The 20,639-nt window shown below is 37.6% G+C and overlaps 1 protein-coding gene across 3 annotated transcripts in view; it reads left to right on the forward strand.

The window, feature by feature from the left end:
• CNTN4 (contactin 4) overlaps positions 1-20,639 on the forward strand; it is a 999,337-nt gene that overhangs the window by 464,517 nt on the left and 514,181 nt on the right. Inside the window, exon 1 of one of the 3 annotated variants that reach the window (XM_010862024.1) lies at positions 17,686-17,850. The exons of the other annotated variants lie outside the window; for them this stretch is intronic. The gene's annotated coding sequence lies outside the window, so the exon portion shown is untranslated. Of the gene's footprint in view, positions 1-17,685; positions 17,851-20,639 lie in introns of those variants that run through there. 3 annotated transcript variants of the gene reach the window in all.

A 20,639-nucleotide genomic window follows, 5' to 3' on the forward strand; every position in this document is an offset into this window, starting at 1 on the left:
TCCAACACCACAGTTCAGAAGCATCAATTCTTTGGCACTCAGCCTTCTTCACAGTCCAACTCTCACATCCATACATGACCACAGGAAAAAACCATAGCCTTGACTAGACGGACCTTTGTTGGCAAAGTAATGTCTCTGCTTTTGAATATGCTATCTAGGTTGGTCATAACTTTCCTTCCAAGGAGTAACCGTCCTTAACATTAGCCGCCCCCTAAAAGTCCCTAGGTGTCAAGAACTAAGATCTTGAGAATGCTTAGAAAGATGAATTGTAATTGCCATCCATCCATCCACTTATTTATTTTTTAATCCGTATATCCACCCATCATAAATACTATTGCATATAAATCACTTACAGTACTGTGTGGCACACATTAAGTATTCAGTAGCTATTAATTATAATTACTGCCTATGGTACATACATATGTATGGTACACACATATATGTGTACCTATGGTATGTATATATCTTGCTTTCTAATTTAAAATTGTACAAATAATAAAAATAAAAATATATAATCACAGGGATTGCTACCACCCATATTAAACATAGTTAATGTTTTGGCATTTATTTTACCACTTGGGATTTTTTTGCTTATTTGTTCCCATTCATTCATTCATTTATTCACGTCATATTTTTACCTCTGAAGGAAAAACCCAAAGGACTTGAAAACAGGCAAATTGACAGGAGTTTAAAAGAGTGAGCTTAATGTTTTCTCCCTGAGTTCACTCTTTAGCTAAGGTACATCTCTTCCTACAGATGTGAAAAAGCAGAGCAAAAAGAAGCTGCATGTGCATCTCCAAAAGCTCTTCCCATGGCAGCAGGATGGAAGTCCCTTTCTCCCCTTCCTTCTCAAAGTGAAAGTTTCTCAGTCCTGTCTGACTCTCTATGAACTATGCAGTCCGTGGAATTCTCCAGGCCAGAATACTAGAGTGGGTAGACTTTCTCCAGGGGATCTTCCCAACCCGTGGATGGAACCCAGGTCTCTCTCACATCGCAGACAGATTCTTTACCAGCTGAGCTAGAAGCTTCCTTCCTTCTCACTCTGGTAGTAAATGCTCAGGCTGATTTGTGTCCTGTCAAAATTTGTATGTGGAAATTCTAACCCTGGATACATCAGGACCTGACTTTGTTTGAAAATAGGACTGTTGAGTCTGTAATTACTTAAGCTGATGTCACACTGGAGTAGACTGGGCCTGTATACAAAGGGGAAATTTGAATGCAAATAGGCACACAGGGAGAACACCATGTGAAATGGGGAGGGATCCTGCCACAGCCAAGGAAGTACTAGAAGCTCCAGGGGAAGCCTGAGCAGACCCTCCCTAGTGCCTTTAGAAGGTATGTGGCCCTTTGATCTCAGACTTCTGGCATCCAGAACCATGAGCCCACACTTTTTCTTTTTTCTTCCTTTTTTTTTAACCAACTCAGTGTGATACTTTTTTAAGGCAGTCCTAGCAAACTATTACAGTAATGAATGAAATTAATCTCTCTCTCCAGCATTGCGTGTTTCTATTCTGCATCTACTTGGCAATACATTTTAGATGTTTTTCTGTGTCTTTGTTATTTCTGATAGTTATAGTATATTAATACATATATCATTATATGTATTATATAATATATAATGTATATACTGTATTGCAATACAATGTTAAATATAAAATATTTTTAAAATATTAATCAGTTCACAAAAATATAGTTTAGCGTAATAAGTTGTCTCTAGCTTACGTCAAAGTTTGAATTTTGCAGACTGACTTTATAACCTGGTTTAAATTCGAGGCTGTTACTCTTGTTAATTTTCATAACACCAGCTTATGTTATACTTAAATTCTCAACTAAGCTAACTTTTAAAAATATGACTGAATAATTTAACAAAAATTAAAATATAACCCCTAATGGCAGTTCTTTTTTGTGTATTCACACCCAGTTTTTACCTACATGCATATTTATTTTATATATTTCTAATTCTGACATACATATATACAGTGTTCTATAATTGATTATTTAATCTACTAAAGCATATCCTATTTTAATATTACCTTTATGAAATATTTGAACTACCATATAATAATATATAAAATAAAATTTGTATATTCTAAGTATTATTGATGAAAAATTCTCCATTATTGAACATTTCTTTATAGCTTTACTCTTTTGGAAGTAATGTTGCAGTACCCTTGACTATTCTGAATAAAGACAAATATGTATTTGAAGAATAGATTAAAGGTTATGACATTTTGTTGATTTCCAGTAATTATTTCCTTAAGGACTATTTATAAGCAAAATAGCAGTGAAATTGACTAATTTCATATGGCAATTTAGTCTTAAAATTAGCATAAACCAGTAGGATAGAAAACAGTAATATAGGGATAAGATTTAATTCTAATGTTAAATTTCAATCATAAGCATTCTAATTTTCTGAATATATTGTGTACTTTGTCATTTGAATGCTCCTCAGCTTGCCTTGTGTTATTTGTCTGAATCCTTGTCAATTGACACTAACTTCTTTTCAGATATGTGTCTTGAACCAAAAGTACATTTTTCCTAGTTCAACAGCTTCATTATTTTTACCTTAATCTCCACCTGAGATAATAATCTTGAGAACAAAAATATTTGGAAATGCCTTACGTATAAATCCCCAAAGAAATTCAAAATAAGAAGTCCATGTTATTTACACTTAAAAAACAAACTTTGGCTTTAGTCCTTTACCACATAAACCTAATGCAAAAATCAATAAAACGCCCTAGTTTCACAAATGTGATTTCTTTTTATCTTTACAATAAAGAAAAACATGTTGAAATTAATGTTATAAGTAAACAGATTCCCAAGCTTTTTTTTCTGATGTTGAGCATCTACATCAAAGATGATGTAGAATCTTTGAGATAAAATAATGTGGATTTTTTTTTCCTTCTGATAAGCTGATAAGAGTTAATGGAAGAAGTTTGCATCAAGAAATGCTACTTTTGCATACTATAAATTGCCACCAATCACTCATCACTTGCAGCTTAAAGCTAGGAGGGAACTTGGAGTTATTCTAAAATTTTTCCTTGTAGATCCAATAACTTTACTGAGGAAATGTCATTAAACAAACAGATCATCTATTACAATTGAAGTGGTAGAGGAAGAGATAATATGCCATAGTCTGCATCATCAGTGTATCAGTGAATAAGTTTTGAGCTAACTAAGAGATGGTTAAAAATTGAGAGCTGTAAGAGACATCCAAAGAAGCCAACATAAATTATCAGCCATCCAGTTTATTGCCTCCTTTTGGAAATTTATTTATTTTATGACTAGTAATAAACTAAGGGTAAAGGTGGGTATTTTTATTTTAAAAAAGTATTGACATTTAGTTGCTTTAGGATGTTGCATTCGTTTCTACTATACAGCAAAATGAATCAGCTATATGTGTACATATACCCCCTCTTTTTTGTATTTCTTTCCCGTTTAGGTCACCACAGAGCACTGAGTAGAGTTTCCTGTGTTATACGGCAGGTTCTCATTAGTTATCTATTTTATACATAATATTAGTAGTGTGTGTGTATGTCAATCCCAATCTCCCAATTCATCCTATCCTCCTCTTTTCCCCTTAAGATATCCATAGCTCTGTTCTCTACTTCTGCGTCTCTATTTCTGCTGTGTAAATAAGCTACATTTTTAAATGTACCATATCAAAGGCTGATTACCTGGAGTTGCATCATGTTGTTTGGTACCACTCATTTGGGTTACCAGTTAGCTTAGGACCATGTGTCTCATGGGTACTGAGTCTCAATTCCTCTTGTAACAAAATAGAAAGCAGTCAACTGAGAGAGTAGAGGTGTGTGGTTGTAGACCAGAGAGGAGGAAAGAAAGTGAGGGGTAAAACTGTATTTGTTGGGCTTCTGCTCCAGGTACTGGATGTCACAGGATCCTACTTACTGCTGTAAGTGGTTTCACTGGTCTTGTTAAAACATGGCAAATGTTTCAGTATGATATGCCCACCATCTGTAGAAATTCTAAATGGGAATATTTTTTTCAGACAAAATATAATAATATATTTAATACAGTAGCCAATTCCATGAACATTATTGTCCAGAAAGTAATAGCAGGTCAAAAAATAGTCAAGACCTATTATAAGAAAAAATAGAATTTTTTAACAATGTAGCTTATCGTTCTTAATCCAAGCTTTGTATAAGTAATACAGACTCTGTGGTTGTTGTTCAGTCACCCAGTCATGTGCAACTCTTTGTGACACCATGGAGTGCAGCACGCCAGACCTCCCTGTCCCTCACCATCTCAGAAATTTTGCCCAAGTTCATGTCTATTGCATTGGTGATGCCATCCAGTCATCTCACATTCTGATGCCCTATATCCTTCTGCTGTCAATCTTTCCCAGCATCAGGGACTTTTCCAGTGAGTCCTCTATTTGAATCAGGTGACCAAAATATTGGAGCTTCAGCTTAAGCATCAGTCCTTCCAATGAATATTCATGATTGACTTCCCTTAAGATTGACTAGTTTGATCCCCTTGCTGTCCAGGGGACTCTCAGCAGTCTTCTTCAACACCACAATTCAAAGGCATCAATTCTTTGGCATTCTGCCTTCTTTACAGTCCAACTCTCACAACCATATTTGACCACTGAGAAGACCATAACCTTGACTATATGGACCACTGTCAGCAGTGTCTCTGCTTTTTAACCAACTGCTTAGGTTTGTCATAGCTTTCCTTCCACTGTTGTTCCTTAACTTTATTTCCCCATTCAGTTCAGTCACTCAGTCGTGTCCAACTCTTTGCGACCCCATGAACCACAGCACACCAGGCCTCGCTGTACATCACCAACTCATGGAGTTCACCCAAACTCATATCCATTGACTTGGTGGTGCCATCCAACCATCTCATCCTCTGTTGTTCCCTTCTCCTCCTGCCCTCAATCTTTCCCAGCATGAGGGTCTTTTCAAATGAGTCAGCTCTTCGTATCAGGTGGCCAAAGTATTGGAGTTTCAGCTTCAGCATCAGTCCTTCCAATGAACACCCAGGACTGATCTCCTTTAGGATGGACTGGTTGGATCTCCTTGCAGTCCAAGGGACTCTCAAGAGTCTTCTCCAAGACCACAGTTCAAAACCATCAATTCTTCGGCGCTCAGCTTTCTTCACAGTCTAACTCTCACATCCATACATGACCACTGGAAAAACCATAGCCTTGACTAGATGGACCTTTGTTGTCAAAGTAATGTCTCTGCTTTTTAATGTATTGTCTAGGTTGGTCATAACTTTCCTTCCAAGGAGTAAGCATCTTTTAATTTCATGGCTGCAGTCACCATCTGCAATGATTTTGGAGCCCCTAAAAATAAAGTCAGCCACTGTTTCCACTGTTTCCCTATCTATTTGCTATGAAGTGATGGGACCAGATGCCATGATCTTAGTTTTCTGAATGTTGAGTTTTAAGCCAACTTTTTCACTCTCCTCTTTCACTTTCATCAAGAGGCCCTTTAGTTCTTCTTCACTTTCTGCATTAAGGGTATTGTCATCTGCATATCTGAAGTTATTGATATTTCTCCCAGCAATCTTGATTCCAGCTTGTGTTTCTTCCACCCCAGCATTTTCATGATGTACTCTGCATATAAGTTAAATAAGCAGGGTGACAGTATACAGCCTTGACGTACTCCTTTTCCTATTTGGAACCAGTCTGTTGTTGCTTCCTGACCTGCATACAGGTTTCTCAGGAAGCAGGTAAGATGGTCTGGTATTCCCATCTCTTTCAGAATTTTCCACAGTTTACTGTGATCCACACAAAGGCTTTGGCATAGTCAATAAATCAGAAATAGATGTTTTTCTGGAACTCTCTAGCTTTTTTGATGATCCAGCAAATATTGGCGATTTGCTCTCTGGTTTCTCTGCCTTTTCTAAAACCAGCTTGATCATCTGGAAGTTCATGGTTCACGTATTGCTGAAGCCTGGCTTTGAACGCTACTTTACTAGCATGTGAGATGAGTGCAATTGTGCGGTAGTTTGAACATTCTTTGGCATTGCCTTTCTTAGGAATTGGAATGAAAACTGACCTTTTCCAGTCCTGTGGCCACTGCTGAGTTTTCCAATTTGCTGGCATATTGAGTGCAGCACTTTCACAGCATCATCTTTTAGGATTTGAAATAGCTCAGCCTAAATTCCATCACCTCCACTAGCTTTATTCGTAATGATGCTTCCTAAGGCCTACTTGACTTCACATTCCAGGATGTCTGGCTCTAGGTGAGTGGTCATACGATAGTGATTATCTGGGTCGTGAAGATCTCTTTGTACATTAGCATCTTGGATATAGATAAAAGGATAAAATGGGAAGATGGGTTATAGTTATCCTGTCAATTAATGATTGTACTCATAATTTATTTGGGAGTATAGAAGTATTCAAACCATAAATTAAGATTATGAAGCATCTAATATGCAAATGAGGAAACTGAGGCAATTTTTTTTAAATCTTGATCTCACATCTTTGTATTATCATATACAATCCTTCTAGCTTTCTACAACTATTTTCTGGGACTCTGCACCAGAGTCAAGGTGTTTGGCAAATTATTTGTATACTTAATTTTCTGCAGTGAAATTAGGGTATATACTATTAAACCACCCTGTCACTTATATATGAATCACTTTCCTATGGCAACAAAACTTCTCAATGTAATATCATTAGCCTCTTTTTGCAAACAAGTCAAAAAAATGCTTGCTTTCTGTAAGAAGTAATTGGACAAGGTAAGCAGGGTTGATATAGAATCCCCAAAGCACTTAGCATCACTTTCCTCTCCCTGAAACAAGTACAATAGAAGGTAAACTTTGGAAGTTTAAGACTAGTCAGTGTTCATGACACTATTTATCCTACATTTGTCACATGTAATTTTCTCCGGATACCTGATATTACCTCTCCCAGCCATTTGGTTTAAAATTAATTGGCAGTCAATGACAGAGGGTAGACTCACTTAAACTTGCTGAAGCAAGCACACTAGCATCTACCAGAGTACATGTCAAGTTGTTCTCAGAATGCCAAGGGCAAAAATCTGTGCTGAGGGAGGCCATGCGAGTGCCACTGTGTTGCTGGCTTCCTTCAACTCTTAATTAGCCTGCAGTGAGCAGAGACATGCTCTTGATTGGCTGTCCATGATGCCATTAGGCAGGGTCACTGACCTTGGCAACTCTAATATTTATCTCTGTAGAATTGAGTTGTGACACAAAAGGGCACTGCACAGGTGTTTCCAAGTTTTTTCTTTAAAAAAACAGAAATGTGGGGACCACAGGTATGCCATTAAAACTAACTATCAGTGTATATGGTGACCGGGGCAGGACACATTCCTTGTAGGGAGTAACCTACTTTGGGATCAGTTGCACCATGCTCCCTGCCATCTACTACCACTTGAGCAACATCATTTGTTATTTTTAGCCTGCACATACCAGCAGGTTAAATGATGTAAGGAGTAGTTCTTTTTGATAAGATCAGCAAGGATGCTAGAAGTAGACTGGGGAGAAATAGCAGCAGCGAACTGGCCTCTTGACCACCAGCCTTATCTCCTGGATGAGTAAGAAGCCTGCAATTACATTTAGAATCTCTAACAGTCAGATAAGCAAAACAGGCCTTTGCAGACCCAGGTTAAAAGATTTGGTTGTGTGATACGATTTAATGCTAAATGAAGAGAGGTAGCAAAGGGAGACTAGTTCAGGAAGGGAGACAAAATCTCTGTAATGAATGAGCAACAGAAAATCTTCTGCAAAGGGAGAACGTAAACAAGAAATAATCTTCCAAGCACAGGACTTAAGCTTCTGCATTTTCTTTTTATTCCTAGCAGTGTGCACAGTGACAGCTGATATAGTACAAATTTCAGTGTATGTCAGATTGAGAGCTCCAGAAGGTTTATTTCTGCAAGAGATTAAGGTACAAATATTTCCAGATTAGTTTCAGGGTGGCAAGATCAACTCCCAGCATGAGGTCTCTGCCATCATAGAGATGCTTCATGGAAGTTTTTCTTCTCTCATAAATGAAGTGGCAAAATTGCTTCTTGAGGCAAATGGGAGAAGTCAAAAAGTAGTCTTGTTAGACGTCCTGGGGAGTGAGTGGCATGTTTTCTGAGCTGGATGGTCAGAATGCAAGAAGGATTTATTGTTCTCTGTGAAACTGGACAATCAGAAAACAGCTGACCACACCCATGTTCTACCAATGATGGCCTCAGAAAGAAACATTCCCACCCATTCTGTTATCACTGCAGCGAGTGTGCATCAAGAGAGCTGGAATGGAGATCGTTGTTATTAACACAGGTTGATCTTATGAAAGGTCACAGCCAGACTGTGCATGTGAACATACTGTCGGACATGCCACGGTAAATCCGTACAATTCATTTTAGTCTCAATTGCTCTGGGAAACCTATTTTTTGCCAGTTACAGAAAATATATGGTTCACTGACTACCATTAGTTTGAAAAATAAGAGATGATGTATTTTGACCTGAAAGAGGTAGAAGTTTGATCCTGTTGAAACTAAAGAGCTAAGTACCTAACCTGTTGTTGGGGAAAAAGGCATGGTGTGAAGACAGCAAGCACTGTTCTCAAAGTACACATATTCAGAAGCAACCTTTTAAAATAAAACCCAGTAGAGAACTATTTAATAAGAAAATAATAAGGGAGGCAATCTGTGTACAATCAAGTGTTCTCTTCTTAGTATTGGATTCCATTTAGTAGGAGTCCTAGGTCACCTGGCATTTGGGTTCTGAGCAGGGATAACAATAAAGAAGGGCTTAGCTTGACACTTTACTATGTGGAGATATTAGGGGCCACTTGGCACTGATTGACTTAAGAGTTTTTATCGATTTGGCTATGGAAGGGATACTAGGAAGTCCACATAATACAGTTCCATTGGTTAAACTGCATCTGTCTCTGTGAATTTAGGCATGTAGAAAGCTAACGGGGCAGACTATGAGAAGTCCTTTGCTGTGTTCACTCATGGTTTAGGTTGCTTTAAGAAACAGAATGGTGCTCTGTCCATTAATTAAAACATCCTTTTTCTATAGAGAGGAACCTTTATGCAGTGTTTCTTTTTTTTTAATTAATACATGTTGCTTTACTTATGACATTAAGAAAGAAACATCTTATTGGTATCTACACTGTGGACTTGTGTTTTTCTATTTTGATGAAAAGCCAGCTCGATATGGAGGTGGGAAAGGGACAAGCCTCTCTCTGCTAAGCATCCAACCTTGCATATTTCTGATGTATGTGTCCTGTTTTTCCTCTGAGGACACATAATAGAACTCTTATAGCTAATGTATTGAATTATAAATGCAGAATATTTTCTCCATATAGCAGTTATACTTTTTTAACAAATCAGATTCATTAATCATAAGCATAATATTATAATCCTAATAGTAATCAAATTAAATATAATTCTGAGACTCCGCATACCTGGGTTCATGAGTGCTCCATGGTCCCCTTTTTTAGAAGTATTTATAGAGTGGACATGGGCTTCCCAGGTGATGCAGTGGTACAGGATTTGCCTGCCAATACAGGAGACACAAGAGACGCATTTTCGAACTCTGGGTTGGAAAGATATCGTGGAGTAGGAAATGGCAACCCACTCTAGTTTCTTGCCTGGAAAATCCTATGGACAGAGGAGCCTGGTGGACTACATTCTATAGGGTCGAAAAGAGTTGGACATAACTGAGCACACACACATAGAGTGGACTTAAGTATATTTGGTAAATGGTGGGAACATATTATATTTTTCAATGCCTTACTCTTCATTGGAGAAGTTGGAAAAAAGATTATTCTCATGCAGTCGTAAGTGAACTGTGACCACCCAAGCATATTTTTATACAAGGTTGATCCCACCAAAAACAGTTGAACAGGATATTACCAGTCATCCAAGAATCAACAAAAGATTTTAAACATCTTAAAAAATATACGTTGCCAGACATTTGAGTGGGATACACAAAATATGAGCATATAGACCATCCTTCATGAAATCACAATATAATTGGGGAAAGAAAAGAAATATGAGTGTCAAATTGCAAAGTGCCAGCAAAGTGCCAATACAAGAGATGAAGAGCTATTCAGTTAAGTAGAGATGATGTCATGAAGCAACACTTGACTGAAAGAATCATGAAAATAATAAATACTCTTAGGAGACTAGAAGAAAGGAATGTGGCCATGTACCATCCTTGACCCCCAAAGCAAATAGAAGAAAATGAATCTGAGTAGAATTATAAAGTATTGTTAGGACTTAAACATTTAGTTCAAAGCACAAAAAGTATTATAAAGTGAATGAATGTGAAAGCAGGATAATTTTAATGATAACAAGTCAGCTTTTTATTGAATACTTAACAGCCTCCGTATAATATTGATTAATCTTCATTACAACATATAAGATAAATTTAAGTCATGCAAATCAAAGGATTTAGTCACTGATTAGATGTAGGTAATAGAGGTATACGGAATGTGGAAGATAAACATTGGGAGAGATCACAAAGAATGTGTAGCTTTAACTGAAATTGATGTTTCTTGAAAGATCTGGTTCATGGGAAAGAAAACACAAGTTGTTTACGAGGTGATTTTTAGTGAATTGAAATAAGGTATTCCAAGGAGGATAATCCTCTAAACAGTTAGAATTCCAGGGAGACTGAATTAAAGAAACAGAATTAAGTGTTGTCTGCCCAAGTGAGTAGCTGAAGTCACCAGAGTGGGTGTGGAAGCCTAGGGCTGTGGACTTTCCTTAGAGATGTTTTACATCTGGAGGGCAGTGAAACAAAGTGGGATTTCATTTTTCTCAGGTAAAGATAACTTATTAGAAAACAAGTTTCTCATGACACTGCTCAAAGGTCCACAGATCCACCTGGTAGAAATTAATTTTCAACAGGGACATGCAGATTAAGGACACCTGGAGAATCCCAGGGACAGAGGAGCCTAGTGGGCTGCCGTCAGTGGGGTCACACAGAGTCAGACATGACTGAAGTGACTTAGCAGCAGTGGCAACAGCAGCAGAGACCACAAAAAATTGAGTGTAAAAGGACAGTGCTAGGTGTAGAGCAAGCAAAATTGGGAGCTTCGTTTTTATTCCAGTGGATAATAGAGCATGTTATCAGGTTTTGTGTTGATTCCTTACAAAGCAGAGAAAGGCATCAATGGAGAGCTGTTAATCAAGTAATGTGGTTTTTGACCTCTGATATTGTATTTTTATTAGAGAAGGACTTCAACTGGAGAATACAAAATGTCTGTGGATGCCAAGAGAAGGAAAGTGTTTGACTCTATGTGTGTGTATGTGCTTGAGTGTGAAGCCTCATACACACACAAACACACCATGAAGTCTTCTCCTTTATTATCACACCAACATGGTAATGGAAAAGGAAAGCTTTTAATGGCCAAAAATATATAAACCAATATGTAACTTATGTTAGAACAAAAGTGGGAAAAAAGTATCTACATCACCAATATTACTTTGAGATAATCACGGTAACATTTAAAATGGAAAAGAACTAGCCGTACTCTTCATTAGTAACATCAGGATGCATTCCGTAGAACATGAACATGAGTTTGTGAGGAACGTGAGGGTTTCAAATAAAGCAGGAAAGGAAATAAACTTCTTTCCTAGTAGAGATGTACAGATATACATGTTGATCATCAACGCTTCTGTAAACCTTTAGCTCTCGGTTTCTCTTAGAAGGTTTTGTACAAGTATTGTGAGTAACCAAGTTTAGCTGGAATCACTGGCACTTTAAATTTATGTTCTTTAATTATTAATAGAAGACCATGTTTGCATCCTAAATATTGTCTTTGTTTTATTTAGAGAAACAGTAAAGCATCAAAGAGGAAATGAAAATGGGATAAAATGGATCATCAGAATTTTTTGCTGCTTGATTCAGTACTTAATACAAGATACCCTTCCTTTCTGACTGAGAAAACAAACTGTCTTTGCTGTCCACTCAGTGGACCAAGCCCCACTTAAGTGAATTCATGTATCTAAATCCAGTGGATTAAAACTCATGGAACTGTTACAAAAATAAAACAGAAAGCAAGCACTTTGAAGTGTTTTTGTGGAAACCACTTAGAATAGTATTTTGGGAATGCTGACTCTCAGGGAGAATTCCAGAGTGCTGATAGAACAATTCCAGTTGTTCTGACTTTTTAAAATAGTTTAAGAATAAATTTTAGAAAGTAAAGATGTCAGGTTTTTGTTATTTTTGTTTTGTTTATTTGCTAGTGATGAGACAGGTTTATCTGTTCTTGTAAATTATTGGGCCTAAGTTCAGTACCTCTGGTATGTAACACAGGGTTCTGAGCCTGTAAAATCTTACCAAATTCTGGACTCTATAACCTCAATGGACTTTACATCCTAATAAAGGAATTAACATGCAATTATAATACCAGTTTGAATTTAATAAGCAGCACAGTAAAGATAAAGAAAAGGTGCTTCAGTATTCAAAACGAAAATGATAACTTTGACCTGTGGGAATTTGGATGACTTAACCTGTTTGGAAGGTGATAGTTGAAGGAATTTTATTTTACAATGTGGAGGAATGGAGAAAACAGTCAAAGTATACAGCCTGTATAATATGCAGCAAACTCATGCATGGAAAACCCAATTTGACTGAAGCACAGTTGCATGCCAGGAAGGGTAAGGCATATGGTTGAAAAAGCCAGTTTGATTTTGACTCGACGTGGTCTTCTAAAGAAGGGAAAGCGCTGTGATGCACCAGAGGAGCAAGGAGTGGGAGTCTGGAGACTAGCATTCTAGTCTTATCCCTGAGCCTCTCTTACCCAGTGTTCTTGTGAATCATTTGACCTCCCAGGGATGGGTGCTTCAGCCTGGACGATTATGGCACCTGGTTGGAAAGTAGTGTGTCACTCACAGTGATTCTATACAGAGTGTTTTTATTCTAGGTTTGGGGTAGATGACCAAGTTAATGGTTGAATGCCAGATGAAACAGTTGGCTTATGTTCAGGAACCATATTTTATAAAGCTTTTGGATCTATAAATGGAAGAATTGTACTCACCCTGATGGAATGCTCACAATATGAGAAATAATTGTAAACTGAAAACTCCCATGAGAATAGTGAATTGCGTTGTATATCCCAGTTAACACTCATGCTGGGACATGAGCTGTTTATAATAGTGTATCTCTGTACGTATGTTGTGTGGGTTTGCTTTTCTTCTTTTTCACAGCACATTTAGTTGAATTTATTTGTTATGTATGATCAGCTTGGGCCTCTTTCCCAAGAAGAATAGAAATATGGAAGTCAAAGTTCTTTATTTTGAAAATCTAGTCAAAGGGCTGCCTTGAAATAACTATCAAAACTTGTATGTGTTCTTGCCACAAGAGGAAAAAAAAATGCCGACTTTGGCTTCTAAAATAAGCCTAAAGGCATTTAACAGTTTCTCCAGGGGAATCAAGTTTCCAAATGTGATGGTTTTCAACACTCAGGGAGAAAGAGAGCAGAGCCAAAACCCAATGCAGTATCTGTCAGATGTTTCGGTGGAGATGGAGGATGAGAGATAAGGAGAAAAACAAATGAAAATACAATTTCAGACTAATTCTGCTTAATTATAGAAATAGAGAAAACTTGTATTTCTGCAAATGTCTTTCTTTTAAACTAATGACCAAACAGGTTGATTCTAACAATTTATAAAATAATGTTGAATGTGTTCTGAACCAGCTCAATATTTGACTTCAATCGTATGGGTTAACAATGGAAGAAAAAAGAATCCTCATTACTATTAGGAATTAAAGCTATGCATTTTCTTTAACTGCTAAATTGGAATTAAAAAATCAAATCATCTGAATATTCCATGTACTGTACATGAATTTATATTTCATTTAGATAAACTCTAGATCACAAATCTTGTTCAACTCTAGTCTTATGTGACCAAAATAAATCATTATAATGTATTTTAGGATGTGAGTATGATTTCTTCAAATTATCAAATAAAAGTTTAGTTTCATTGGTAAAATTTCCAGTTTGTCAGTGCTTCCCTGGTGGCTCAGACGGTAAAGCGTCTGCCTGCAATGTGGGAGACCTGGGTTCGATTCCTGGGTCGGGAAGATCCCCTGGAGAAGGAAATGGCAATCCACTCCAGCAGCCTGGCCTGGGAAATCCCATGGGCAGAGGAACCTGATAGGTTACAGTCCATGGGGTCGCAGAGTCAGACGCGACTGAGCGACTTCACTTTCTTTCAAGGTATTTTAGTGTATTTGCTTCAGACTTCTTTATGACAAATGTGTCTATATTTGTAAACTTTAATATGGTAGTATATGTATTGACTAGTTTCTAATTAAAATTTAAAGCAGAAAAACCAAAGATATTTTGCTGAGTTCACCTTTCAATTTAGAAAATACTGCTGGTCAACTCAGTGTTTAAGGAAAACGTGATGTGCTCCAGTTTTGTGGATCATTTCGTCCTGCATTTGTGCAACAGTTCTGTGTGACACATCAGCCGTGGGTCCAGCTGATTGTAGTGAACGCTAGTTATACCCAGAGGATACTTTTATAGTGAAGCTTAAGAAAGAACAAAATATTACTATAAGCTGGGAATTAGCAAGCATTTTCTATAAATAACTAGGTATCAAGTACTATCATTTTTTAATTTCCAGGTCAAATGATTGCTGTCACAACTATACAGCCCTGCCATTATATCACAAAAACAGCCACATACAATGCATTTATGAGCAAGTCTGGCTTTGTTCATATAAAAATTTGTTTATAGAAACAAGAATTGGACTGGTAGCAGCCTTAGATTGCCAGTCATTACTATAGATGACAGGCATATCCCAAAGTGAATTCTGAGGAAATTTTGTCTCATGAGATGGTCATAGATGAAAAGGAACTTCTGGTCAAGTAACTCTGGGCAGTGCCACTTGAAATGCCACTTCCTTCTTTTATATAAATTCTGTCATCTTATTGAAGATTATGAGATGTCTTTTAATAAAATGAGCCTTCCACTTTGATTAACTCACTTCTTTTAAACAGAGACTTGGAATTATTTTTATCATATTAACTCTTAAACATATTTTAGAATCCATTATTTAGAAGCAAGTTTACAAGTCTATAATTTAACTAATTATACAGGTTATCATACATATATCTTTATTCAAACTTTTTTTAGATTCCCAGTCAACTCATAAACTCCTCCACAAAAGTATCCAGGCTAAAGTCCCAACCTTCTTAACTTCTTGAGCTATTAAACTTATTCTGCCTTTTCCTAAATAGTCAAATGCATTACAGTTTAAGTGGACTCAAGATATATTTCCTTTGTGCTCACTTTCTCAATAAATGGACGAATGAGACAAACTTTCTCTCTCCCTTCTGGGTATTTATAATACCAAAGAAGTATAATGATGAACGTTATAATGCTATATGATAACAGCTCTAGTAAGAGAAATTCTGAATGTTGTTAAACCTGTGGCGGATTCATTTCGATATTTGGCAAAACTAATACAATATTGTAAAGTTTAAAAATAAAATTAAAAAAAAAAAACACACAGATGAGAAGTCAGTTCAGTTCAGTTCAGTCACTCAGTCATGTCCAACTCTCTGCGACCTCATGGACTGCAGCAGGCCAGGCTTCTCTGTCCATCACCAACTCCCAGAGCTTACTCAAACTCATGTCCATCAAGTTGGTGATGCCATACAACCATCAGATCCTCTGTTGTCTCCTTCTCCTCCTGCTTTAATCTTTCCCAGCATCAGGGTCTTTTCAAATGAGTCAGCTCTTCTCATCAGGTGGCCAAAGTATTGGAGTTTGAGCTTCAGCATCAGTCCCTCCAATGAATATTCAGGGCTGATTTCCTTTAGGATTGACTGGTTTGCTATTGCAGTCAAGGGACTCTCAAGAGTCTTCTCCAGCACCACAGTTCAAAAGCATCAATTTTTCGGTGCTCAGCATTCTTCATAGTCCAACTCTCACATCTGTACATGACTACAGGAAAAATCATAGCTTTGACTAGATGGACCTTTGTTGGAAAAGTAGTCTCTGCTTTTTAATACACTGTCTAGGTTGGTGATAGCTTTTCTTCCAAGAAGCATGCGTCTTTTAATTTCATGGTTTCAGTCACCATCTGCAGTGATTTTGGAGCCCCCCCAAAATAAAGACTGTCACTGTTTCCATTGTTTCCCCATCTATTTGCTATGGAGTGATAGGACCAGATGCTATGATCTTAGTTTTCTGAATGTTGAGTTTTAAGCCAGCTTTTTGCTGTCTACTTTCACTTTCATCAAGAGGCTCTTTAGTTCTTCTTCGCTTTCTGCCATAAGGGTGGTGTCATCTGCATTTCTGAGGTTGTTGATATTTCTCCTGGTAGTCTAGATTCTAGCCAGTGCTTCATCCAGCCCGGCATTTCTCCTGATGTACTCTGCATACAAGTTAAATAAGCAGGGTGACAATACAAAGCCTTGACTTACTCCTTTCCCAATTTGGGATCAGTCTGTTGTTCCATGTCTGGTTCTAACTGTTGCTTCTTGACCTGCATACAGATTTCTCAGGAGGCAGGTCAGGTGGTCTGGTATTTCCATCTCTTGAAGAATTTTCCACAGTTTGTTGTGATCCACACAGGCAAAGGCTTTGGTGTAGTCAGTAAGCAGAAGTAGATGTTTTTTGGAACTCTCTTGCTTTTTCTATGCTCCATGAGATGTTGGCAATTTGATCTCTGGTTCCTCGGCCAGAGATTTCTAAATCCAGCTTGAACATCTGAAAGTTCATGGTTCATGTACTGTTGAAGTATGGCTTGGAGAATTTTGAGTATTACCTTGCTAGCTTGTGAGATGAGTGCACTTGTGTGGTAGTTTGAACATTTTTTTGGCATTGCCTTTCTTTGGGATTGGAATGAAAACTGACCTTTTCGAGTCCTGTGGCTACTGCTGAGCTTTCCAAATTTGCTGGCATATTGAGTGCAGCTCTTTCACAGCATCATCTGTAAGGATTTGAAATAGCTCCACTGCAATTCCATCACCTCCACTAGCTTTGTTCGTAGTGATGCTTCCTAATGTCCACTTGACTTTGCATTCCAGGATGTCTGGCTCTAGGTGAGTGATCACACCATCGTGATGATCTGGGTCGTGAAGATCCTTTTTGTACAGTTCTTCTGTGTATTCTTGCCACCTCTTCCTAATATCTTCTGCTTCTGTTAGGTTCATACCATTTCTGTCCTTTATTGAGCCCATCTTTGCATGAAATATTCTGTTGGTATCTCTAATTTTCTTGATGCGATCTCTAGTCTTTCCCATTCTGTTGTTTTCCTCTATTTCTTTGCGTTGATCCCTGAGGAAGGCTTTCTTATCTCTCCTAGCTATTCTTTGGAACTCTGCATTGAAATGGGTATAGCTTTCATTTTCTCCTTTGCCTTTAGCTTCTCTTCTTTTCTTAGCTATTTGTAAGGCCTCCTCAGACAGCTATTTTGCATATGAGAAGTACTAAATCATAATTAAGAGGTCAGAAAAGACTTTCAAAGGAAGCCCATCTATGTATAATTTTCAAGCTAGCTACAGAGAAGTGGAGAAGCAGCAGGAACAGAGATAAGGAAGCAAGATTGCCAGACCTATTAAGCTGACATCAGTTCTAGATGTCTGCCTCAGAGATGCGTGGGGGTTTAAATTAAGCAGGTCTTTCCTGATTCTCTAAAGTTAGTGAAGATAAGTGGAAAGTTGGAGAGAGAAGCTTGATCATGTTAGTATGCTAATCATGTAGCTGTAGCCGAAATGAGGAGGATGGATCAGAGGGTGCTATGCTGCTTAGTAATGGGACTTTTCTTCAGTTACTCTATAATTTTCCCAGGACATCTACCACTGATGACCCATTACTCAGATCGTTCCTCAGACAAGCAACATGCCACCCAGCTTCCTATGTTCTGTTGAGAAACCAGGAGTCAGGTAATATTTTTTTCCCTACAGCCATCTGCTTTAACATTAAACTCTATTTGGAGATATTGAAAAATTCAAAAGAGTGAAAAAATAAATATTTTTAGAAAATTCAAAGGAGACTTTACTACATATTTGCCTTTAGACAAAAGTTGACACCCTGAGGCCAGCCTGACTGCTGCACCTGAAGGAAATCATGGACTGTGAAGGCAAACCTGGGCCGTTTCCTCAGCAACAGCAATTAACCTGGAAGAGCTTTCCTTTAGGTCTGTTTTAGACAACAGAACTGGTGGGCATACAAATAGACACAGGTGTAATTACAGACCCTTTGTGTCCCTGTTCACCTGCACTGTTCATTTACAAACGCATGAGTTATTTCTGGAACTACTCTTAATTAGAATGTAGCGTAATGTTGTATTTGCTGAATAACAGTGTATGAAATATGTCTACTTAGCACAGTGAAGCATTTACAAAGATGTGAAGGTTTTTTTTTTTTAATTCTTTTCTTATATAGTACAAATTACTCTCTGTCAGCAGCTGGACCCTGGAATATCATGCGTGTGTGTGTCTGTGTGTGTCTCTCTCTGTGTGTGTGAATATACACACACATATGTGTGTATATGTTTGTGTGTAGACATAAATGTATTTATCACAATCATATATATTCACAAAAACATATATACACATTTATATGTATATTCTGAAGGAGATCAGCCCTGGGATTTCTTTGGAAGGAATGATGCTAAAGCTGAAACTCCAGTACTTTGGCCACCTCATGTGAAGAGTTGACTCATTGGAAAAGACTCTGATGCTAGGAGGGATTGAGGTCAAGAGGAGAAGGGGACAACAGAGGATGAGATGGCTGGATGGCATCACTGACTTGATGGACGTGAATCTCAGTGAACTCCAGGAGTCGGTGATGGACAGGGAGGCCTGGCATGCTGCAGTTCATGGGGTCGCAAGGAGTCGGACACGACTGAGTGACTGATCTGATCTGATCTGATCTGATGTGATGATTGGTGGTGGTTTAGTTGCTAAGTCATGTCCAACTCTTTGTGACCCCAGGCACTTCTGTCCATGGGCTTTCCCAGGCAAGAATACTGGAGTGGGTTGCCATATCCTCCTCCAGGGCATCTTCCCAACCCAGGGATCAAACCTGGGTCTCCTGCACTGCAGTCAGATTCTTTAATGAACTGAGCCACCAGGGAAGGCATGTGTATATGTAATATACATGATTTTATATACTGTTTCTATAGTTTATTCTGACTAGTTAACATGCTGAGACATGTAACTTATAATGTAAAAACTGAAGAGTATGTGGACTTTTGTGGTTGTGATAGAGGATCAGGGGTTAAAAGGCAGTGGGACAAAGCCATGGGTTAAGCTTTTGGGGAATTAGATCAAAGAGGAGCTTCCTTGGAGCTCCGGTTAATATCAACAAAGCAGAAGCAATACATTTCTTCTCTGAACATTTTCCTAGTTTCTTTGAGTATGCTCATCGTGGCTACCAGACTCATTCCTCAGTTGTGTGAATTCAGGAGAAAGTAGCATCTCTTGGAGGAAATGGTGCCAGAGCTTTGAAGTAGCACAAGTCTGTCACTAGAGTCTGAAGCATTTCCACTACCATTGTGACTGCCCCACTTGAAGGCTTATTATGAGCTAGAAATACAGTTAAAGATCATTTAAAAAAAAATGATTTCTGTTGATGAAAAATCTGCCTTCATGCATTCAGCTTGGAGTGAGGAAGACTATTTGGAACAGTATTTTACTGTATTTATGCAGGCAATTTTACTTTTTAAAAGTATGCAATTTTACTTTTAAAAAGTAAAATTAAATTTACTTTTTAATTGGAGTACAATTACTTTACAATATTGTGTTAGTGTCTGCTGCACAAAAGTGAATCAGTTGTATATATACATGTATCCCTTAACTGTACGCAGGTTATTCTTTCTCATCCATCAAGATTAGTGGTTCCCAAGTAGCTTTGGTTTTCCTCTAGTAGAGCTTCCATAAGATAACTTGAGATACAGTCTGAGCCTGCAACGATGCTAGCAAGAGTCAGATGAGAGCTTATGTATATTTACAGTTATAGAAACATAGACAGCAGGGGGACATATTTCATCATATTTTTTCTACACTTGAAAATATTTTCCTGAAACTTGCAGCCAAGGTGTAGTAAGTGAGTGCTGTGAGGCAATGAAATAAAAACTTAAACTGTGAGTAGAAATATACTTTAACAGAAGTCATGGAATTAAATCTTCTTGAAATAACTACAACTATTTAGAACTTTGGTTGGTTGGTTGCCGCATCTCTGAAATAGCTTCAAAGTTTGTTATCACTTATTAGAGTTCTTTTATCAAAAATATTTCTGTAGGTAATTCAACTATTTCTTAGTTTCCTTAGATAGCTAGGCTTTCTACACTTTATTTTACCGACAGCAGGCCCAGACTGCTAACTTATGGAGGAAATTTGATGTCATGAGAAAATACGATTATCTACTATTACATCTATTCCCACTTTCATGTTTTTCTGCTGTCTTACGTAGGTCTCACATTTTTTTTGCAAAGAGCTCATGGTGATAATAAATGAGAAATTTAGGGAAAACCTGGGTGTTATATTTTTAGCATACAAGAAATACAGAATTCTGGCTTTTTTTTTCTTCATTAAGAAAAGCAGGATAAACTTATTTTTTTTCCCATACCTTAACTTGTCTATTCAACAATCTAATTTTAGTTAAGTTAGAGCAAAATAACAACATTGTCCATGTGGATTGCAGTCTGGGCATCCAGGATGCAATCCTT

Source organism: Bison bison, unplaced genomic scaffold (assembly GCF_000754665.1).
Source record: "Bison bison bison isolate TAMUID 2011002044 unplaced genomic scaffold, Bison_UMD1.0 scf7180017864474, whole genome shotgun sequence".
In the NCBI taxonomy this organism is placed as follows: Eukaryota; Metazoa; Chordata; class Mammalia; order Artiodactyla; family Bovidae; genus Bison; species Bison bison.